This window comes from Styela clava, chromosome 1 (genome assembly GCF_964204865.1).
Source record: "Styela clava chromosome 1, kaStyClav1.hap1.2, whole genome shotgun sequence".
Taxonomy (NCBI): Eukaryota; Metazoa; Chordata; class Ascidiacea; order Stolidobranchia; family Styelidae; genus Styela; species Styela clava.
Window position 1 is genome coordinate 14,515,813 of NC_135250.1, and position 23,156 is coordinate 14,538,968.

At 35.7% G+C, this 23,156-nt stretch overlaps 2 long non-coding RNA genes across 2 annotated transcripts; one reads left to right on the forward strand and one right to left on the reverse strand.

The window, feature by feature from the left end:
• Nucleotides 1-6,216: 6,216 nt before the first annotated feature.
• Nucleotides 6,217-7,972, forward strand: LOC144414599 (uncharacterized). The gene is made up of 4 exons (XR_013470539.1): nucleotides 6,217-6,391; nucleotides 6,866-6,965; nucleotides 7,166-7,248; nucleotides 7,547-7,972. It is a non-coding gene; the product is annotated as an uncharacterized LOC144414599 (long non-coding RNA).
• A 4,692-nt stretch (nucleotides 7,973-12,664) lies between these two features.
• LOC144425063 (uncharacterized) lies at nucleotides 12,665-13,492 on the reverse strand. Its single transcript, XR_013477238.1, has 2 exons — nucleotides 13,241-13,492; nucleotides 12,665-12,955 (listed from the first exon to the last, which is right to left on the reverse strand). It is a non-coding gene; the product is annotated as an uncharacterized LOC144425063 (long non-coding RNA).
• Between the last annotated feature and the right edge of the window lie 9,664 nt (nucleotides 13,493-23,156).

Below are 23,156 nucleotides of genomic sequence, written 5' to 3' on the forward strand. Positions count from 1 at the left end.
TAAATGGATCGTATACCCGAAAGTTCGTTGCAATTTTGTTAAAAATATGCAACAGCACACCTTCTCTGCGACTAAGTTATGGTACGCCTTGACATGATTTGATAAACGATCAGATACCGACTTCTAGAAAACATTTAATTTTGATTGAAATTTAATTTAAACTTCGTTGAAATTGAAATATTGGTACTACTGAAGTATGCGCACCAAGATGTCGCACAACCTGATCCCTAACCTCGTACACCAGTGATTTTCAACCTTTTTTGTATCGCGGAGCACTTTTTTTATTCTAAAATTGTGACGGAACACCAAATGAGATTTTTGGAAATAAACTATATTATGCAATTAACTGACATCGATCATTTCGGAAAAAAATAAATTAACGAGATTTAATATTAGCTTGTCAACTTCAGCTGGAAAAGACGTTACACATATTCCGATTCAGAGCTACCGATGAGCTAGGAACAGAAATGGTATTTTAATGTAATATCTGGGCCTGTTTCGATGAGTTTCAATTTTTTATTCTGGCTGGAATTTAATTGAGAGAGACAAACACGCAGCTCTTTCTCGACGACTCTCAATTTTTCGTGTTTTTATACTCTTATGGCGGCCAAGAAAAGGGTGGGCAAAATCGAATATTTTTTTCGAATCAAATAATTCGAATATTCTTAACAAATACCGAATAGTCCAATACCGAATATTTTTTATACGCAGCAGGGTCCAGAACGTCGGAGGTAGATTTGGAAATTAATAGAAACATTGAAAATCGGCAACAAAGCGATTTTTACTGGTTAATTTCGTCATATGCGCTGATATTTTGTCCCCCTGAACGTTTTTAAATTCCCGCCATTTGTTCTTTTGCGCAACTATTAATTCCCGTGGGTCGGCGGAGATCGAAGTTTCATATTATTGATATAACTATGAGTTCACATCAGCAACAGATTTTAATGACATTAAGGAGTGATTTCAAAGCCAAATTAATTGTATTCTGATATTTATCTTTTGCGCCGACTCTGATCTAACTTATCGCCGTTTGCAAATTAAATGTCCCAGTTTTAAGCAAATAATATTATCATTATCGTCAACGGGATGCACACATTTATTATTAAGACGACAATTGACTTTCTTAGGCTCAGTGTTATTTTCGAAATAAATCAATTTGATACTGTGATTAGATAAATCTGTGAAGCTGTGATTGCGTGAATAAAGAATGTTGATTTAAAATCTGAAATAAAGGCATTTCTACGTTGTCGTTTGGCAGCACTCTTGAACGATATTTTACATACGCGACCTGATACCAAAAAAATTGTAAACAATTTTGTGCCCAAGTGCTTTTCGCACCTAGTAGAAGGGAAGACGCTAATTATAATTAATCACCTCAAGTCACCATTTATTTTACAACAAATCAATACCCCGACCAATATCATAGCTAATATCGTTACCGGGAAATTCATAATTTTGTTTACGGAATTTGCAAATTCAACACTCCAAAAAAAACGTCTTTGTAACTCTTAATTTCCGAAAATGATTTTCTATTCGGGTCATGCATGCGGAGGCTAATAACATCTTTAAAATCTGGTAACTTTATTTTAGATATCTTATTTGGGTTGACGTTTCTACATTTACGGACTAGTGTCGGCACGCTTTTTGCATAATAACAGTGGAAGCCGAGGGTGAATTCTCGCGTAATCCAAGCGATCGATTTACCGGCGTGAATTCCGTGCCCAAGCAAAGCGGTACAGATTATGTGGTATTGTACATACGAATAGTAAAATGGCATTCGAATATTTTAATATTGTATTCGCTATTCGAATATTTTGCACAGCCCTAGACCGGCCATGCTTAAAAACTCATTTCGCAAAGATAGGTAGTGGAAAATGATAGCAAGATTGGAAGCGGTTGTGAACCGCGCTTTGTGAAATTTATATAAATCCATCGGACGGTTAAATATCAGTTATGACGTCATAATACTGCAAAAAAGCAATTTTCTGCAGAACACCCGGAGGTCTCTCGCGGAACACCGGTTGAAAATCAATGATCTATAGCAGTGGCCGGCAACCTTTTTTCAGTAACGGACCGGTAAAGCCTGACCAAAATTTTGGCGGACCACCTTTATACAAACGAACTAATCTAATGTAATAAATAATATGCGTTAGAAAATGTATGTTGACAATACATTCAAAAACGAAGGTGATACTATTCACGTAACGTATTTCTTACGTTAAACCCACTTCGATCTTTCGTTTTTGTAATTGCCATTTTAAAAACCCAACCTCACATGAAGATAACAATGGCATTGTACGTTTTCATGTCACCTTTCTGCGGACCGGTAGTGACCTTTCCGCAGACCGGCGATGGGCCGCGGCCCGGTGGTTGCCGACTACTGATCTATAGTATATGAAGGAATTTGCATACAATAAACAATGGAATAACTGTTATCTACAACATGACTATATTACCATGCATTTCATGTTTGCAGATTACTGCGATATATTTTTATATACCATGAGTTACGTTATCAGAATTAAATTAATACGGCAAGCATTTAAAATAGTGCTATCGGTCATAGATTTGAACATTTTGCGCAACACAAAATCATCCTAGTAAAAGTCCATACTTTTAAATACCAACCATTATCCAAATTATTTGCCAAAAAGCGGGATAAAGTATAAATTATATTTCTGACTTGCGACAATTTTTTCGTGAGTACGTAAATACGAATGGATTTTTTTTATATTCAGGCACTTCAATGTCCGCATATATATCTTTTATTATTTTATAAATACGAAAATATGTATCAAGAATTAATTATAATCGGGCAGTTTACCACACATTTTAAGTCCATGGATCGCCGTTGTATTTTGTAAATACGAAAATAGGAATCAAAAATTAATAATAATTGCCGTGATTAATAATAGATTGCCGTGATATTGTGCCCGAATATAATTTATTTTTGATTCCGTATTTCATTCCTTGAACTTAATATCTGTTTTTATAAATTTTGCAAGCAGTTCACGCACGAAGACTTTGAATAATTATGTATTAGTCAAATCGAAGTCCTGTTAGACCACTGGTTCTCAACCAATGGGCCATGGGCCCACTGGTAAGCCTCAGAGGCATTTTGAGGTGGGCCACAAACATATTATAAATTACAAGGTTTGTTGATCTAGAACAGCTAGATATGAAAATATATATATATTAATTTGTTTGCACATTACATCAAAATTAAAAAGAATATAACGAGAATGTCATGGCCTTCAATTCGCCAGGCTCGAACTGAGCATAACATATAAAAAATTAACAAAAAACGAATCCACGAGGACATTGTCTCATAAATACGAACAGAACAAACATTAAATTACCCAATTCCTAATATATTAAATTTTCAAGTATTCCTCACTATCCATCGGAAGAAATTTCATCCACTTCTTCCTTTTAGTGTTCATCTTTTTAGTGACTTCAACCACCTCATTATTCGCCGGAAGAAATTTCATTCACTTCTTCCTTTTACTGTTCATCTTTTTAGTGACTTCAACCACCTCATTATTCGTCGGAAATTTTTTTATCCACTTCTCCCTTTTAGTGTTCAGCTTTTTAGTGACTTCAACCACCCACCTCATCAATCGTCGGAATAAATTTTATCCACTTCTTCTTTTTAGTGTTCAGCTTTTTAGTGACTTCGACCACCTCATTATTCGTCGAAAAAAATTTCATCCACTCCTTCCTTTTAGTGTTCAGCTTTTTAGTGACGTCAATCACCTTATTATTCGTCGGAAAAAAATTTCATCCACTTCTTCCTTTTAGTGTTCAGCTTTATAGTGACTTCAACCACCTCATTATTCGTCGGAAGAAATTTCATCCACTTTTTCCTTTTAGTGTTCAGCTTTTTAGTGACTTCAACCACCTCATTATTCGTCGGAAAAAATTTCATTCACCTCTTCCTTTTAGTGTTCAGCTTTTCAGTGACTTCAGCCACCTAACTACCCGTCGGATGAAATTTCATCCACTTCTTCCTTTTAGTGTTTTTAGTGACTTCAACAACCTCATTATTCGTCGGAAATTTTTTTATCCACTTCTCCCTTTCAGTGTTCAGCTTTCTAGTGACTTCAACCACCTCACCACCCGTCGGAAGAAATTCCATCCACTTCTTCCTTTTAGTGTTCATTTTTTTTGTGACTTCATCCACCTCACCAGCCGTCGGAAGAAATTTCATCCACTTCTTCCTTTTAGTGTTCATCTTTTCAGTGACTTCAACCACCTCATTATTCGTCGGAATAAATTTCCTCCACTTCTTCCTTTTAGTGTTCAACTTTTTAGTGACTTCAACCACCTCATTATTCGTCGGAAGAAATTTCATCCACTTTTTCCTTTTAGTGTTCAGCTTTTTAGTGACTTCAACCACCTCATTATTCGTCGGAAAAAATTTCATTCACCTCTTCCTTTTAGTGTTCAGCTTTTTAGTGACTTCAGCCACCTAACTACCCGTCGGATGAAATTTCATCCACTTCTTCCTTTTAGTGTTTTTAGTGACTTCAACCACCTCATTATTCGTCGGAAATTTTTTTATCCACTTCTCCCTTTCAGTGTTCAGCTTTCTAGTGACTTCAACCACCTCACCACCCGTCGGAAGAAATTCCATCCACTTCTTCCTTTTAGTGTTCATTTTTTTTGTGACTTCATCCACCTCACCAGCCGTCGGAAGAAATTTCATCCACTTCTTCCTTTTAGTGTTCATCTTTTCAGTGACTTCAACCACCTCATTATTCGTCGGAATAAATTTCCTCCACTTCTTCCTTTTAGTGTTCAACTTTTTAGTGACTTCAACCACCTCATTATTCGTCGGAAGAAATTTCATCCACTTCTTCCTTTTAGTGTTCAACTTTTTAGTGACTTCAACCACCTCATTATTCGTCGGAAGAAATTTCATCCACTTCTTCCTTTTAGTGTTCAGCTTTTTAGTGACTTCAACCACCTCATTATTCGTCGGAAGGTAATTTCATCCACTTCTTCTTTTTAGTGTTCAGCTTTTTAGTGACTTCAACCACCTCATTATTCGTCGGAAAAAATTTCATCCACCTATTCTTTTTAGTGTTCAGCTTTTTAGTGACTTCAACCACCTCATTATTCGTCGGAAGAAATTTCATCCACTTCTTCCTTTTAGTGTTCAGCTTTTTAGTGACTTCAACCACCTCATTATTCGTCGGAAGAAATTTCATCCACTTCTTCCTTTTAGTGTTCAGCTTTTTAATGACTTTAACCACCTCATTATTCGTCGGAAGAAATTTCATCCACTTCTTCCTTTTAGTGTTCAGCTTTTTAGTGACTTCAACCACCTCATTATTCGTCGGAAGAAATTTCATCCACTTCTTCCTTTTAGTGTTCAGCTTTTTAGTGACTTCAACCACATCATTATTCGTCGGAAGAAATTTCATCCACTTCTTCCTTTTAGTGTTCAGCTTTTTAGTGACTTCAACCACCTCATTATTCGTCGGAAAAAATTTCATCCACTTCTTCCTTTTAGTGTTCAGCTTTTTAGTGACTTCAACCACCTCATTATTCGTCGGAAGAAATTTCATCCACTTCTTCTTTTTAGTGTTCAGCTTTTTAGTGACTTCAACCACCTCATTATTCATCGGAAGAAATTTCATCCACTTCTTCCTTTTAGTGTTCAGCTTTTTAGTGACTTCAACCACCTCATTATTCGTCGGAAGAAATTTCATCCACTTCTTCTTTTTAGTGTTCAGCTTTTTAGTGACTTCAACCATTCATTATTCGTCGGAAGAAATTTCATCCACTTCTTCCTTTTAGTGTTCAGCTTTTTAGTGACTTCAACCACCTCATTATTCGTCGGAAGAAATTTCATCCACTTCTTCTTTTTAGTGTTCAGCTTTTTAGTGACTTCAACCACCTCATTATTCATCGGAAGAAATTTCATCCACTTCTTCCTTTTAGTGTTCAGCTTTTTAGTGACTTCAACCACCTCATTATTCGTCGGAAGAAATTTCATCCACTTCTTCCTTTTAGTGTTCAGCTTTTTAGTGACTTCAGCCACCTAACTACCCGTCGGAAGAAATTTCATCCACTTCTTCCTTTTAGTGTTCAGCCTTTTAGTGATTTTTAATTTTTCACCTTTGGGAACACTTCAACTTCCGTTTTCCCTCCACTTCATCCGTTTCTTCCTTCAGCCTTTTAGTGTTGTCCTCGGGATCTTCATGAGTGCGGGATTGCAGAAATTTAGATAAAATAGAACAGTTGTGTTTGGAGAAGCGATCCAAGTCTTTTGTGTCAGGTGTTATCAATTACCCAGTGAGTTGAAGTCGAGTCATAATAACTTGAAACAAGGTTTTCAACGTCACCGAAGAAGGCTGCTGGAAATCATCACTCATCGGATAAGGTGATTAGTCATAACGATTTTCAATATTAGGGCTACTATATTATATTCCTAAGTGATTCAAGAGTCTTGCTGCACACTACCACAATTATATTTACTATGTATGTCTGAAGGAGTTTGATCTTGGTCAGACGAAACGTTACAGAAATATAATTGTGTTAGTGTGCAGCAAGACTCTTGAATCACTTAGGACTGTAGGATAGTTATCTTTACTCTTGCTACAGCATCCTTGCACTATATGCATACGGATCCGCCGACACAAAAGAATAGAAGAAGGATAAGTAGTTAGTCTTGCAGAAACCAAATCATTAGCATATATTTTTGTTTTTGAGACTGTTCACTTATTCCTGATTATCAAAAGACTACTGATACTGTTATGCTTTTACTGGTCGTAGTTCTGATCTGACCATCAAAATATTGCTACGACTGGGTTTGCGTCTGTAAGAGTGTGTAATTCAGAAGGATTTCTAAATCCAGATGACAATACAAACGAAGATTGTGAAAATTCAATGAATTCAAATTTTTCTCGAAACAGAAGGAGATACGAGAAGCGAGTGGTTGACGCCACTTTATATAGGTTTGTATAGCTTTGTATAAATAAAAATATCTAATACACCGCTTCATATTAGATTAGAATATTTTATCTTCGGAAAACAGTTTTAAAGAATTGCATTGCTAGCAATTTTGTTTTGTGATATATCCTTGCACATATCCCTGTGTTATTTCACCATCCTCCTCTAGTTATTTACTGGGCTGTATTTTTTGTTCACATGTAAGTGACTCTCCAACGAGATGTCCTACGTTTCAGAACTTGGCAGACGGAAATGCGGGTAGTGATTCGGAGAACGCTGTGCCAGGAGGTGATTAAATTAGTTTGCTATGCTTGTTTTTAATTAAACACGGTATCTCAAATTGATACCAATGAATGGTAATAAACCAAATCATAATATCAATTGTAGCCCATTACAAATAGCGCAGCTATCTACGAATAATTGTAGTGCACCGTTTAAAAACACTGCTTTGTTTTATTTGAGTAATAATGCAATTCCACATTTTAAACACTTCGTTTGTTCGGTCAATCAAGAGTACCGTAATTCTGAATTGGACTAGAACACTGTGATGATGTTTTGTGACTTATGCATGTATTTTTGACCAAAGTTTCAGATTAGTCAACAGACTATACCGCACCATCTTCAGAATCACTTTCAATAAGCAATGTAAGTGACTTAAAAGAAAATCATATGTACGGAAAAGAAAAGGGCTGTAAATCAATTCCAAAAAAAAGCTTCTAAATAAACGTGAACCAGAAAAGAAACGACGAAAAGAAAAATAATTGCACGGCTTTGTATATCTTGCGAGAAGTTTATTGTAAAGCTTCAAGACATCTCTGTATAATTCATAAAGATGAACCGGCAGTGAGCACATAATTTTGTCTCTCCTCAACAACTTAATCTAGTGGGCATATCCACATTCGTATACATACTTGGCATACATTTTTACTATTTAATTATAAATTCAAAATAACAATCATGTTTTTGTATTCCGAGTTGGTGCAAAAATTTTAAATAAATTGTGCAAAGATTCTAAATTGACGGGGTTGAATAATTTCATGTTGATCGCTTGTATAGTTGACTGTATAATCACTGCTATACTTAGGCGCGCCTTGATAGGTAGACATTTGAGTTATAATTGGTGTAATGTTTCTCATTTTAGTTGACATGGCAAAATTTCATTTCGCATTTATAGGCCCCAGCCACTTAATTGAACATTTGAGATATGTTGTGTGTAATGGTTCTCGATATTTTTTTTAGAGAATTTCCTGTTTTAATTACATACCTTCTGAAATGGTCGGATGGTTGAAATTTTTTTTGAATGCTTCCTAATATTATTGTCATTCCAAAATATCATTTTGCATTTACATGACACACTTACGTAGCTGAGTAGATGACGATTTGCGATATATTTTCTGTATTGTTCCTCAATATGGTTTCAAAATTTTGTTTTATAATATTTGTCACTCTCAAGTTATCGGATAGGTGAACATTTGAGATAAATTTTGAGCCATTTTCCACAACATCAAAATATAATTAGTATTCGAAATTTCGTATTTTAGTTATATTTCACACACTAAAGCGGTCGAATAAGTTGACATTTGAGATATATTTTGTGTAAGATTTCTCAATATGATTTCAGGAATTGGTTTCAATAGTTGTATGCTACACTTAGGTAGTCGGTTATTCGGACATTTGAGATATATATTTTGTGTAATGTTCTTCAATATCATTTCAGAATTTTCATTGTGATCGTTTTATGCCACACTTAGGTGGCCGGATAGGTAGACATTTGAGATATACTTTGTGTAATGTTTCTCAATATGATTTCATAATTTTCATTGTGATTGTTTTATGCCACACTTAGGTGGCCGAATAGGTGAACATTTGAGATATACTTTGTGTAATGTTTCTCAATATGATTTCAGAATTTTCATTTCAATTCTTGTATGCCACACTTAGGTGGCCGGATAGGTGGACATTTGAGATATACTTTGTGTAATGTTTCTCAATATGATTTAAGAATTTTCATTTCAATTCTTGTATGCCACACTTAGGTGGCCGGATAGGTGGACATTTGATTTATACTTCGCATAATGTTTCTCATTACGATTTCGGAATTTTCAATTAATGTTTTATGCCACTCTTAGGTGGCCGGATAGGTGGACATTTGAGATATACTTTGTGTAATGTTTCTCAACATGATTCCAGAATTTTCATTTTATTGTTTTATGCCACACTTAGGTGGCCGGATAGGTGGACATTTGAGATATACTTCGTGTAATGTTTCTCAATATGATTCCAGAATTTTCATTTTAATGCTTTATGCCACACTTAGGTGGCCGGATAGGTGGACATTTGAGATAAAGTTTGTGATATTTCTCAATATGATTTCAGAATTTTCATTCCAATTCTTGTATGCCACACTTAGGTGGCCGGATAGGTGGACATTCAAAATATATTTTGTGTAATATTTCTCAATATGATTTCAGAATTTTCATTTTAATGCTTTATGCCACACTTAGGTGGCCGGATAGGTGGACATTTAAGATATACTTTGTGTAATTATTCTCAATATGATTTCAGAGTTTTCATTTTAATGCTTTATGCCACACTTAGGTGCCGGATAGGTGGACATTTGAGATATACTTTGTGTGATATTTCTCAATATGATTTCAAAATTTTCATTTCAATTCTTGTACGCCACATTTAGGTGGCCGGATAGGTGGACATTTGAAATATATTTTGTGTAATATTTCTCAATATGATTTCAGAATTTTCATTTTAATGCTTTATGCCACACAGGTGGACATTTGAGATATACTTTGTGTAATGTTTCTCAATATTATTTCAGAATTTTCATTTTAATGCTTTATGCCACACTTAGGTGGCCGGATAGGTGGACATTTGAGATATACTTTGTGTGATATTTCTCGATAGGATTTCAAAATTTTCATTTCAATTCTTGTATGCCACACTTAGGTGGCCGGATAGGTGGACATTTGAGATATACTTTGTGTAATATTTCTCAATATGAATTAAGAGTTTTCATTTCAATTCTTGTATGCCACACTTAGGTGGCCGGATAGGTGGACATTTGAGATATACTTTGTGTAATATTTCTCAACATGATTTCAGAATTTTTATTTTAATTATTATATGCCACACTTAAATGCCGGATAAGTGGACATTTGAGATATATTTCGTGTAATGTTTCTCAATAGGGCTGGTGTTCATTTTTCAATTACGTGCCACATTTGAGTGACCGAATAGATGAACATTTGAAATCGAATTTGTGTGATTTTTGTCTTCATTAATGACATACCAGAATTCCCATTTACAATAATTTGTATAACTTAAAAGGCCGGATAGGTGGACATTTGAGATAAAGTTTGTGACACTCACAACATAGCATCTGTTTAATCTATATGTTACACCATAGGGTTGGAATATGCGAACATTTGTGATATGCTCTGTGTATTTCTCAGTTTCAAATATATATATAACACGTTTGAATCAATTTGTTTCGATTTGTCTACCTTCACGTTGCATTTTGAGTATTTTTTGACATGGAAGATTATTTCCTACACCAAACACAGTGCCTCTCCCTTGCACAAAATACTGAACATTGAAAAAAATGCTATTTTCTGTGATAAATAATGCTAAATGGTTCGCATCCATCGGGAATTAAAGCGAGGTCATACGCTTTAAAATGCGTAATAAAATAAAAGCAGCATCATTTATGTAGACATCCAGGGCGACATATAAAAGGGGTCCGGCTTAGTGCCGAAATAGGCTAAAACATTTGGTGGTCTGAATTAAGTGGACGAATTAAGCGGACGAAAATTTTATATCTGTTATCGAGAGGATTGTGTTGACTCTTTTTCTCCGTAGTTGTCAACGGCCCTCGCGCTCTCCAAGTACGTATTTAAAAACAATGATACGGACACAGGAACGACGTCCGCTTAAGTACTGCAATTATGGCAGGTCCGTTTAACTACCGTAATAGAGTTATATATATATATATTGTGACATTTTCTTGTATCATAATTAGATTAAAACTGCAATATGCAATTGCAAAACATCATTGCTGAATAATATGGTTTAAAGCAATTTTATTTTATAAAAATTTAATAAAAAGACTAGTTACAATAATTTATGTACGAGTTAGGCCGCGAGCCGAGGCCCTGAAAAACGCCTAGAAAGTGAGTTTCGTAGCGCACATCAGGTAACTACCTGAAAATGATTTTAAAATGTTCCTTAAAAATTTAGTAACAAATATTGCCTTGTTCCCACTTCCAAAAGTTGCACGTTTTACGGAAAAGACGCTTTTACTACAAGAAATATGTGCTACGATCTGTCCTATATTCTCTACATTTTCGGCACTGAACAATGACTTCTGCATGACGTAACAATTGAATTAAACCAGCTGTTAACGAGTGGATGAATATTAGTTATTACTGCTCGACCTTGCGCTGAGTTGGGCAGGCTTTCCATAGCCCTGTTTAGTTATTATTAGTTAAGTTATGCTAAGACGTTGTTGAAAAATGTATAAGTTATTAAACACCTGTAGATCCTTACCACGGATATGGGCCGTGAGACGAAGCCATGAAAACGCCCAGAAAATGAGTTTCGTAGCGCACATCTGGTACCGTAACTAAATAAATTCTTCAGTTTTGTGTGAAAACGAACATAATGAACGCATTACAGCTTGTTCCACAATCCTGGTGCAAAATTGAATATAAGAGGTTCCCGGAAATTCAATAACCATAAGTTCACAACACATACATAAGAACTATGCAATTCGAGAGCCCTACAGCACACTAACACAAATGTATTCCTGTAATGTTTTGCCGGACCAAAATCGGACTTCCTCAGTCAATCATAATTTATTAGGTAGATTACGAAAAATATGGCAAACATGTAACCAACAACAAAAAATACTTTAATAGTGTGACAGGAGTTGGGAGTGAGCTCGAAAGCAGCGACACCAACAACGCTGATTCACATTTGCGAATAAATTTTATGTAATAACCACAAGCAGTTTACAACAAGAACAGCATAAAAAGCTACATCCATTTTATAGAGGCTATCAAACGTATTTATTTTTAAGCAATGAAGTCACAAATTAACATCGTGAGCACGAAAACACAAATAAATCAGTTATTTCTCACTTAGAAATTTACAGCAAAAGTCAAGAAAATTAAAATGAATGTACAATATGTACATAAAATAGTGAACAGAAATATTACAATTTACAATTAATCTTTTTTTAGTTTATGTGGTTATGTATTTGAACAAAGGCAATAATATTTCTAGAAACAGGACTACGACACTAACAAATGTCCGAAAAAACAACAAATAAATGATACTTATTAAATCAACTGTAATATCTAATTCACTTTCTTCTGAATTGTTTTCGAAATCCACTATCTCAAAAATCGACTTTTCCTCTATAAGTGTACTGTGATTTTTGCAGTCAATACAAAAACAAAAATCTGTGCAATTTAAGTTGATTTTGGCACACTTTCATAAATTATTTTGACTATTTTTCTTACACTTGCAGTTTGCCAACTCAAGAACTGATTTGAGGGCCACATGCTTCTTCAGTGAATCATTGTTGGGTGGAGAGTATAATCCTTATGTTTGACAGTGTTAAATAGACGTGCCCTGGTATCATTTACATTCTTCATATCCTCTTCAAATTCCTCAGCTTTATTTATTAATGCCTCGTTAACCTCAAAAGATCTTCATAGTCGAGGGAAAAAAATGAATTGAAAATCTCAATGAAGTCTCCAACATGAATTTGATGGGCAGTTCCAATTGCAGAAAAGTGCTAAAGTATTTCAATATGAATAGCCCATCTAAGCTGTTTGCAACTATTATGATTCTCATATACCTTTAAGCTTCAAGACTTCTTGTTTAATCCATTTTATAGCACTGATAGCAGCAGGGATCAGAGCCTGCGTTAGGTCGGATTGGTGGAACATTGCCATTTTCTTTTGTAGTACAGTATCTAAAATGAGGAAGAAAATAATATTTGGAGCAGCATGAGTTTAAAAATACCCCTAAACACTAACTAATACCTTGAATACATAATGCATTTTATCTGATGTACTAAATGAGCGTATATATGCTCATTGCATGTACTACATTCCAGCAGTGTTTGCATACCATTACTAGACTATATCTACACTAAATTTTGATATATCACAGTCTGAAATGTCCTATGACAGTATGAGTATGGACTATAGACTATATTTTAAAACATCAACTGTTTGTTCACAACTTGATTTCTCACCTCTCAATCGTTTCCAATGCTACCTTTCTTTCCACTCCGGCATAACTTATCATTGCTTCCCAGGTTCTTCTCGACTCTATGAATTTAGATTTAGACCAACCGACATTAGTGAAATTGAATAATTTCTTCTCTTTCACACAATCGTGCATTACAGAAACAGCCATTCATTTATATTTCCAAATATGCTGTGGCCTATATAGTAGTATAAGTCTGCTGAATAGTCAAGAAGAGTCATTAAATTAATCATAAACATTTCATGCAAGCCAGAAAATATCGTTGTTTATGACATATTATTCTAGGTCTAGCCTTCCTTGGAGTTACCGCTCCCGCGCTCCGTACCTATTTAACAACGTCTTATGAGCTAGTGCTCAACTAATATTGCTATTTATGGTAAGGATATACAAGTGTTTAATATCTTACCCATACTTTTCAATACCTCCTTAGAATAACTGAACTAATATTACCGGTAACTGAAAAAAACTATGGAAAGGCTACTCAACGCAAAATCGAGCAGTTGTAGTACATCTGATATTCATCCGACCACTGGGGATCCACCTACAGCTGACTAACTTGACTGTTACGTCGTGCAGAAGTCTGCGTTCATTGGCCCATGATACCGGAAAAGCAGAGAAAATAGGACAGATGGTAACACATATTTATTGTAGTAAAAGCGTCTTTTCTGTAAAACGTGCAACTTTTGGAAGTGGGAACAAGGCAATATTTGTTACTAAATTTCTAAGGAACATTTTAAAATCATTTTCAGGTAGTTACCTGATGTGCGCTACGAAACTGAAAGATAAATGTCCTCGGCTCGCGGCCTAAGTATATGTATAGAGTCGTCTGGGATGACATTGTTATTAATTTATAGATAAGATGGAATGGTATTTATTAATATTGTTTACTGTAATATTGATTTATATTTTATAAAAATCCCATGGAAAAAAAAAGAAAGAAGTGGATGAAAATTCTCTCGACGGAAGGTGGATTTACATATTTATCCCGGAGGAGAGGGAAAAGACAAGACGGCTCAATTATATGGCGAACCACGGCCTCTCGTCCGGTGGCCAGTCGATGTCGGGTATAGGATTAGTTAGCCAGTTATTTGTTTCAGATGCATGGAATTGATGGTGCGGGAAGCCGTAACCAAATTTAATTTCTTTCAATATCTATATTCAATATCTTGAATATTATTAGGAAAAGGCAACATAACATTTTGAAATTTTCTTAAATGTTCACGGAGTAGCAGTTACAATTATAGAAAACAGAAAACTTGATTTCGATATAGCAAAAATGAAACGTTTCGAAATCATTCTTGAACGTGAAATCTAGTGTAGCCTACATAAAATAAGTTTCATTTCCAAAATAATATTTGGAAAGCAAACAAAACATATTGAATTTTCCGAGAAACACTGAGTGAAACTTACGATTATTGAAAACGTAAAAAAAAAAACCTGTGTAACGAAAAGGATCAGTTTCAACACCATTTCTGAACGTTGAATTTAATGCAGTAACACATAAATGAGTAAATGTAAAAAATAATATTTGGAAAGCTAACATAACATTTTGAAATTTCGATATATAGGTAAGTGAGAGTTACGATTATGGAAAATAGCCATATCCAATTCGCTCTAGCAAAAACTGGTACATTTAAAGCAGGGGTGCACAACACGGGCACGCGTGCCAAATTTGGCACGCCATACGCTCAAACGTGGCACGCGAAAGGTTTTGAAAAAATATATTATATATGATATACATTAAAATATCACGTTTATATCAAAATCAGCAGTTTTTCAGGACATTAAACTTTTTCAATAAATAGATATTCGTTATTATGTATTATTATTGGAATTTGTTTGTTTTACAGGAGTTAATTTACAATACCAACGATTGTGCGTGGCACGCGACAAGATTAATTTGAAAAATTTGGCACATGTCCTCATTTGTGTTGTGCACCCCTGATTTAAAGCATTGAGGTGTACCTCAATGATTTAAAGAAAGTTTCAACGCCATTTCTGAACGTGCAATCTAATGCGGTGACATATAGAATGAGTCAAATTTCATGACTCTGTCCTGAACAACTTCTTTTAACATTTTGGAAGTCGACATTAACTACTATTTTTAAAGCTGTGTATTATCTTTTAAGTTAATGAAAAAAGTACATGAAAACCATCAGGTAACTCAGAGATAATGCCAATATGGTAATTTTTATTTCAGATCTACCAACAATTTGAGTCGCAGTTCTTACCACTTCACGGCCGCTCCTGCCACGAACGAACCGCGCCGTCTCTCGCCATGCTTTTATGGCGCTATTCAGTAATCAGTATTACCGGTATATTCACAAAGTTTTTAGTTTATGGATTTTAGTTTACCATGCAGAATTATATCTATTTAAACCTGAAACCTAACCCAAAATCCATCAAAACTGTATCCATGAGAAAAATGTTACAACCTATACCCAATATTTGTCACCATCGGGGGCGGCCCTGCCATTACAGCCGGCGTGCCTTGGTTACGGCAGCAAAATTTTACCCGCCAATGGTTTTCAATTTGCTGCCGTGGTACCGGCATCTCGCCATTGGTTTGTGGCAGCTAAAAAGTCAGTCGCCGTATTTTGGCATAGCGGCCATGGTTTGGCAATCTCGCTATGGTTTTGCGGCAGCTTCGGACGTCACAAAATACTTGAAACTGCACTTGAACAATTTACTAACACGAATAATTTTTTTATGGTTCCACAAACTAGACTTTCCACTCACAAGTTAAAACAGTAGGCAAGCCGCAGGGCGTGACAACGTGACCCACCCTGTTTATTCGATGACCCACAAGTCATGAGATAATGCAAAGGCATATATTTGAGCATAGCTCTCTTGTTCAATCTAACAATAGAGGTGAAGTACTATATAGCAGTGTTTCCCAACCTATGAGTCGCGACCCAAAAATGGTTCGCTAAAAATCGTCTCAGGTCGCTTGTTTTTTCAACAAAGAATGGCGCACCCGAAGTATGTGCACCAAAATGGCGCAAACCTGAACCCCAACCTGGTACACATACTATGTTCAAGTTCTTCTGGAGGTCCCAAAGAATTACTGATTTTACATTTAGTAAATTGCATTGTTTATAATATTAACTGTATATGTGGGAAGTATCACAGCGTAAAAACTCGACAGCATCTATTTTGATTAAATCAAGCCACGCTACAAATTGAAAAACTCGCTGATCAAGTCTATATATATATATATCCGAAAACAAATAACTGGCTAACTAATGCCATACCCGGCATGGACTGGTAACCGGACAAGAGGTCGTGGTTCACCATATGATTAAGTCTTCTCATCGGCTTCTCTCTCCCCCGGGATAAATATGCAAATCATATCCTATCTTGATGGCAAACAAGCGCAGGTTTCTGAATTTGAAGCAATTTCCGAGAAAATAAATTAAGTGAAAATGATTGTTTTATAAAAGTAACTTATTTTGCGGTCATAAATGCACCACTTGCCGTTTAATTTTTGAGCGTTTATTGGACCGAGACTTTACAAATCTATTTTTAAAATATTTGAGTCGCTTGAAAAAAGGTTGGGAACGGCTGCTATATATATATAAATGAACGCTTCCCCGACCCCAGAAAATTCTTACTATAATTTACTATTTTAAAAGTTTGAATGCTTATTTTGCGAGTGTTTTGAAGAGTCGGAATTTACAAACTGATTTACCTGCTCAAAACCATTATTTTTTATTAAAATATATAACCACGTGCCTCTTACACGTTCTAATAGCTCATTTTTGAAGATTGCAACTAAACTAAAACTCATCGGACGAGATATTAAATAAAAATGAAGTAGTTCATTTACGAACAATTTTTGAAAACACAACTGAAACTGACAAATAGCAGCCCCACCCTATTTTTGAGCTTTCATTCCTTCAATACATCATCAACAAAAGTGAGTTCTTTTGAAAATCCAAAAATTTCAGTCAATTTCATAAACACATAACCAATCTCAAACAAATATAGCTTATTTTTGGACATAAATAATCTCCAGCGTGACACCTGAATATAAAACGTTGCGCGCAGTAAAAGCGACTTGTTCAAGTTGTATATGGGTTTGCTAATATCTGAATAAAGCCAAAAAATGCTACTTTATTACCAACAATATTCTTTATGCGGTGGTTCTAAAAATGTTCGCACTGTGTTTGACAATACTCGAATTTCCGAACCAGATTAATTAGGTATTTTAAGGCATGCATGTTCTCAGACACGGCCCTATTATACGAGACCTGCTAGACCTCGTGAACCTGCTAGATGCGACGTTTTTCTGATCATTTGAATTGGATGATTTAATAATTGTCAGAAGGGAAACTTTATCATGAATTTCGATTATTAAATTGATAAAGTCGTCGTGGAATTGCGTTTTCCAGATAGGGGAAGGACACTTTTTTCTTTTGCATCTATAGAACCCTTTAACTTGCACAGTCATTTGACTTTGAATTTACGTTTTACCACCAAAATGCTTCGAAAACGTTTGTTAACTGCCCACTGGTTGGGCACAGTCGAACACACTCGAATGCACAATGGGGCGTTCTATTAAATAGAACGAAATATGTCATTAAAAATTAGCAAAAAATCAGCATCTAAAGAACTCTGGGCATCAAATTTGGGGAGATTTGTATAATCTTTTCCACGCTGTTCAGATGGGAATGCGCGAATATATCTAAGAGTCGCTAATATTGGTTGGCAATGCTATAAAATCCCATCTTGGCATTTCTGCCTCTCGCAATTGCTTCGTATATTTCGGAGAAGTACTGTAGCGTGGTAGCGTTCTGTAGCCGCATGCGGCTCTCAACAACCTTTCCTGCGGCTCTTGTTGATGCTTTAAATTAACTACTTTCAAAAAAAAAATTCCTTGAAAACTAATGATTGACTTGAAATTAAAATACGGAAGTCTATTGGTTAGTCGAATGGATTCCCCCGCGTTTATTTGCGTAGCGTTGACTAATCTACAAGATGCAACAGTAAGCGTTTTCGCGGCCACTCGGACACTTTTCGCTTGGAAAGATTTAAAGCCATGATTGTAATCATTGGCTGGCTTTCGTGGATTTTCAGTTTTTGTCGCATTTCCAAATATTATGTATAAATCAAATAACTCAATGTTTATTTTAATTTTCAGAGCATTTTAATTTTGTTCCAGTAATCGAAAATAGTCCCGAAATATCTGGCGATCATCTCAAGCAGCTACTGCACCTTGCATCCTCCACGATTTCGACCCGCTTTGACAAACTCATTAGAAATCAAAACCAAATTAAATGGCTGTTAGTCTAGGGTGGGCAAAATCGAATCTTTTTTCGAATCGAATAATTCAAATATTTTTAACGAATACCGAATAGTCGAATAATGAATATTTTTTTTTATACCTAACAGGGATCCAGAACGTCGGAGGTCGATACTCCATTTAGAAATTATTAGAAACATTGGAAGGTCGGCAATAAAGCGTTTTTTGCTGGTTAATGGTTGATTTCATCATAATCGCTGATTGTCTTTGTCACCGCGATCGTTTCGATCGCGATATCCTAAAGTTGGTATTCTATATTTTCGCTCTTTCTCGTTTTTTTTTGCAAGAATAAAGTGTCACCGGATATCGGAGTTCCATATTTCTAGTATACCCTTGTGTTTACATCAGCGACAGCTGTTGAATACATTAAAGGCTGATTTCAAAACCAAATTAATTTTATCCTGAGTTTTATGCCTTGGATTTGATCTTCCTTATCGCCGCTTGTAAATTAACCGTGCCTGTTTAAAGTGAACGGTAACCGAGATGCAGATATTTATTAAAATAATAATTGAGTTTCTCATGCTTTTCTATGGTGTTCGTGTTATTTTAGTATTAGTAGATAAACCTAGCAAATTTACGTTTGCGTGAATCCTGAATGTTAATTTAAAATAGCGATTAAATAAATTGACAATAAAGGCATTTCTAGGCCTTTGTGCCTAATAGTGGGTCAGACGCTGATTATAACTTATTCCTTCAAGTTTAAACGTTTTTTTTCTTCAACAAAACAACACCCCGATGGTTATTATAGCTAAAATACTTACTGAGCAATGCTCAATTTTAGGCTTAATCATTACTGCCCAAATGCTTCAAAATTTAACAATTGTAATCATTTTCGATGATAACAGACCCAACAATTCGTGAACGAGTCAGTGTGCGTTGTTACAACGAAATTCACGATTGATTTTACGTTCTACTCTTTGCTCAACGGCCATGCATGGTCGAGTAAAATGTTTACATATTCAAAACATCACTTGGTCAGGGATGGAAGGGATCACTAAAGAGCTAATACAAAGTGCTAAATGGAGTAGGACCTGACATTTTTTATCTGGTTACAACTTAATGAGTGTTTTTCATACAAGTAACTCATACCAGCTTTTGGAAAAACTTTCGGTCATTTTAAATCCATGCTATTTATATAACTAGAGATTTCTAACCACCTAAAATCGCCTTTTTCATAATGAAACGCCGAAAAGTCATTTTAACATTCAATTTTAATCAACTTTATGTTCGGTAATGCAAGCAATGGCTAATGACATGTCACCAAGCAATCGGAGTTTAAAATCTGGGAAATTTGTTTTAAATACCTAATCTGGTTTGACGTTTCTAAATTTACGAAACGGTCGGTACGTGAAACGATACGTTAAGCGCAAAGATAAGCATATAACACCATAATGCAAAGTAACGACTTTTCAAATTCGTCTTTTTTTCTGATAGAGAGCGCCGTTGGGAAATCTCGCACAATTCACGATTGAGTTGGAGACGCGCGAGTTTGATCTTTAAAGACAAGGACTGGTAACCCAACCCTATAAACCCGTTCAGCAAATATACTTAGTATGGAATTTAAAGAGAAATTGTTTTCGCCATATTTTAGCCAACTCAAAATTTAATTGTTGCAATAATTCAAAGCTGCTCGCGTACCACCTAAAAAGCTCCCTCTCTCTCTCTCTCTATTAGTGTTTTTCGTCAAATTTGTGCACCATAATGGCGCACAACCTGAACCCTAACCTGGTACAGCCAGTGGTTCTCAACCTGTGGTACGCGTATATTTACCTGTGAAAAAATTATTGCAACTAGAAAATGTAAACTGTCGAACCACATTAAGAAGTGGAAAGTTATCATGAACTCATTTTTTGGACACGTAGTAGACATAACGATCGTTTCAATATTATGTTGTTGTTGTTCTTGTTCTTGTTATCCTTGTTGTTGTTCTTTGACACGTTTTTAAAAAGTCGCTTTTCTCTTCGAATACTGGACCAATTGCTTTGAAATTTTCAGTGGTTGAAGATAAAATTTTTCTCCAGAAGGCTATTACTTTTTTTTTCGCTATGACGTCATCAAAATTATTGCCATTGGGTGGCGCTACGTGTCCATATATTTGAGCATAGCTCTCTTGTTTTAAAGTGCAATTGTGTTTATGTGTTCGTGTGGATAAAAAGTGATGTTTTTATTAATAAAAAAAAAAAAAAAAAACCTGTGGTACGCGTACCAGTGTGGTACGCCATTATGGTGCACAAATTTGACGAAAAACACTAATAGAGAGAGAGATTTTTTTTTCGTCAACAAGAAAAAATACTGAAATAGCAACAATAAAAATATATACAACAAGAGAGCAATGCTCAAATATATGGACACGCAGAACAATTCCCCAAAAATCATATGCGGTGACCAACGACTAACATACCGGCGGTGACTTACCAGTACCTGTATCGGGGTACCGAGACGGTACAGGGACTGTCATAGATATTTTAGGTCCTGTGACAATTGAAACATCAGTTGAAATATCTCGTGATATGAGTCAATTATGTACCGTATTATCGGATCAGGTACCGAACCACAGTCAAACATTTCACATAAAAACGTTACTAAATAACATGCGTCAACTTAACACCAACCGAATCGGGGTACAATTTTTGGTACAGTGACTGTCATAGCCGTTTAGGGCTGATGGACAATTCGACTACACGGACAACTCACCAGGCCTAGGGTGGTGTAGCCAGTCTGCGGACAATTTCATTAAAACCGCTATAAAACAAAAACCAATATATCTAACCCGTTAATTTATTCACCGTGGGTGCATTGGCGGCATTTATTCTACACGCTAAACCTTGTATTAACTTTCTACGACAAAGGGTTGAAGCTATACAAATCCCCAAAGTACGGCCCTCGAAAGACGTATTTGCGACCGAACGACCAGTGTGCGACCACGGATTTCAAGCCTTGATCATCGTTTATGCTGCGTCGAGACTATCGCATACGCAGCCATACAGCAATCAAACAGACAAAACACGGTGGTCGCAAATTGGTTGACAATTGTTGGTCTTGTGACAGCGTGAAAACATTGGGCTTCTAATTGCATTTCTGACCGTCATATATTTCAAGAACACGGTTATTTCGAACAAAACTCGTTAAATTATAAACAAAGCACCACATCACAGCAATCAAACAGACGAAAACACGGTGGCCGCAAATTGGTTGACAAAGATATTATCGACGTATCGGAAATGCACACCCCCTATTCCCCCTCCTTCAAATGTAGAAACGCGAAACTTTCAAATATGGTTAAAAGAAACACAACTCTACCCACCTGCCAAGTTTCATCTTTTTATTTCTCATATTTGTATGGATTTTCAAGCTTTTGACAGCTACGATTTAGTTCAGTGTCACCGCGCTGTGTTACGGTACCAGAACTTCTCTATCTTTAGAAGGTCCTGTCTTGTGACAGCGTGAATTGAAATTGCAAGATGGTCCGTTGGACACAAAATGGCGTCCGATAACCGCAGAACGTTTAGTGACGTCATAGCAAACAAAAACAAATCTTACAGAGCTAACAGAAATATTTGAAATAAATAAAAGTAATAGCATTCTGGAGAAAAATTTCATCTTCAACCACTGAAAATTTCAGAGCAATTAGTCCAGTAATCAAAGAGAAAAGCGACTTTTTAAAAACGTGTCAAAGAACAAGAACAAGAACAACAACAACAACAACAACAACATAATATTGAAACGATCGTTATGTCCACTACGTGTCCAATAACATATGAAAGTTTTTCGGTATAGACTGGAAAGAGCGATACGACCTACGATGATCAGAGTCAGCTCCCCCCATATTCACTATTTTAATCATGCATATAAGAATTATCAGGTTAGTGTATGGTCAAGTCTGGGAAATATTTCACTTAGCAACTCAATTATGCATAATACAAAGATCAAGCCGTAAAAAAAAATTGCTCAAGGCTGCAAACTCCACACCCATGTAGAAATGCATAATGAAATGATGGGCAATCCCCCAAGATGATCACAAAGAAAAACAAGAGAGCTATGCTCAAATATATGGACACGTAGCGCCACCCAATGGCAATAATTTTGATGACGTCATAGCGAAAAAAAAAGTAATAGCCTTCTGGAGAAAAATTTTATCTTCAACCACTGAAAATTTCAAAGCAATTGGTCCAGTATTCGAAGAGAAAAGCGACTTTTTAAAAACGTGTCAAAGAACAAGAACAACAACAAGGACAACAAGAACAAGAACAAGAACAACATAATATTGAAACGATCGTTATGTCCACTACGTGTCCAAAAACTATATGTCTTAAAACAAGAGAGCTATGCTCAAATATATGGACACGTAGAGTCACATAATTTTGATGACGTCATAGCGAAAAAAAAAGTAATAGCCTTCTGGAGAAAATTTTTATCTTTAACCACTAAAAATTTCAAAGCAATTGGTCCAGTATTCGAAGAGAAAAGCGACTTTTTAAAAACGTGTCAAGCGGTACTGAGTTAGCAGTCAGGCAGCATCTTACCTGTACACTGTAGGCCATATACGGTAATTGATCACAGAACAGTTGTTCCCTTGCAAATTTTATGTTGTTTACAC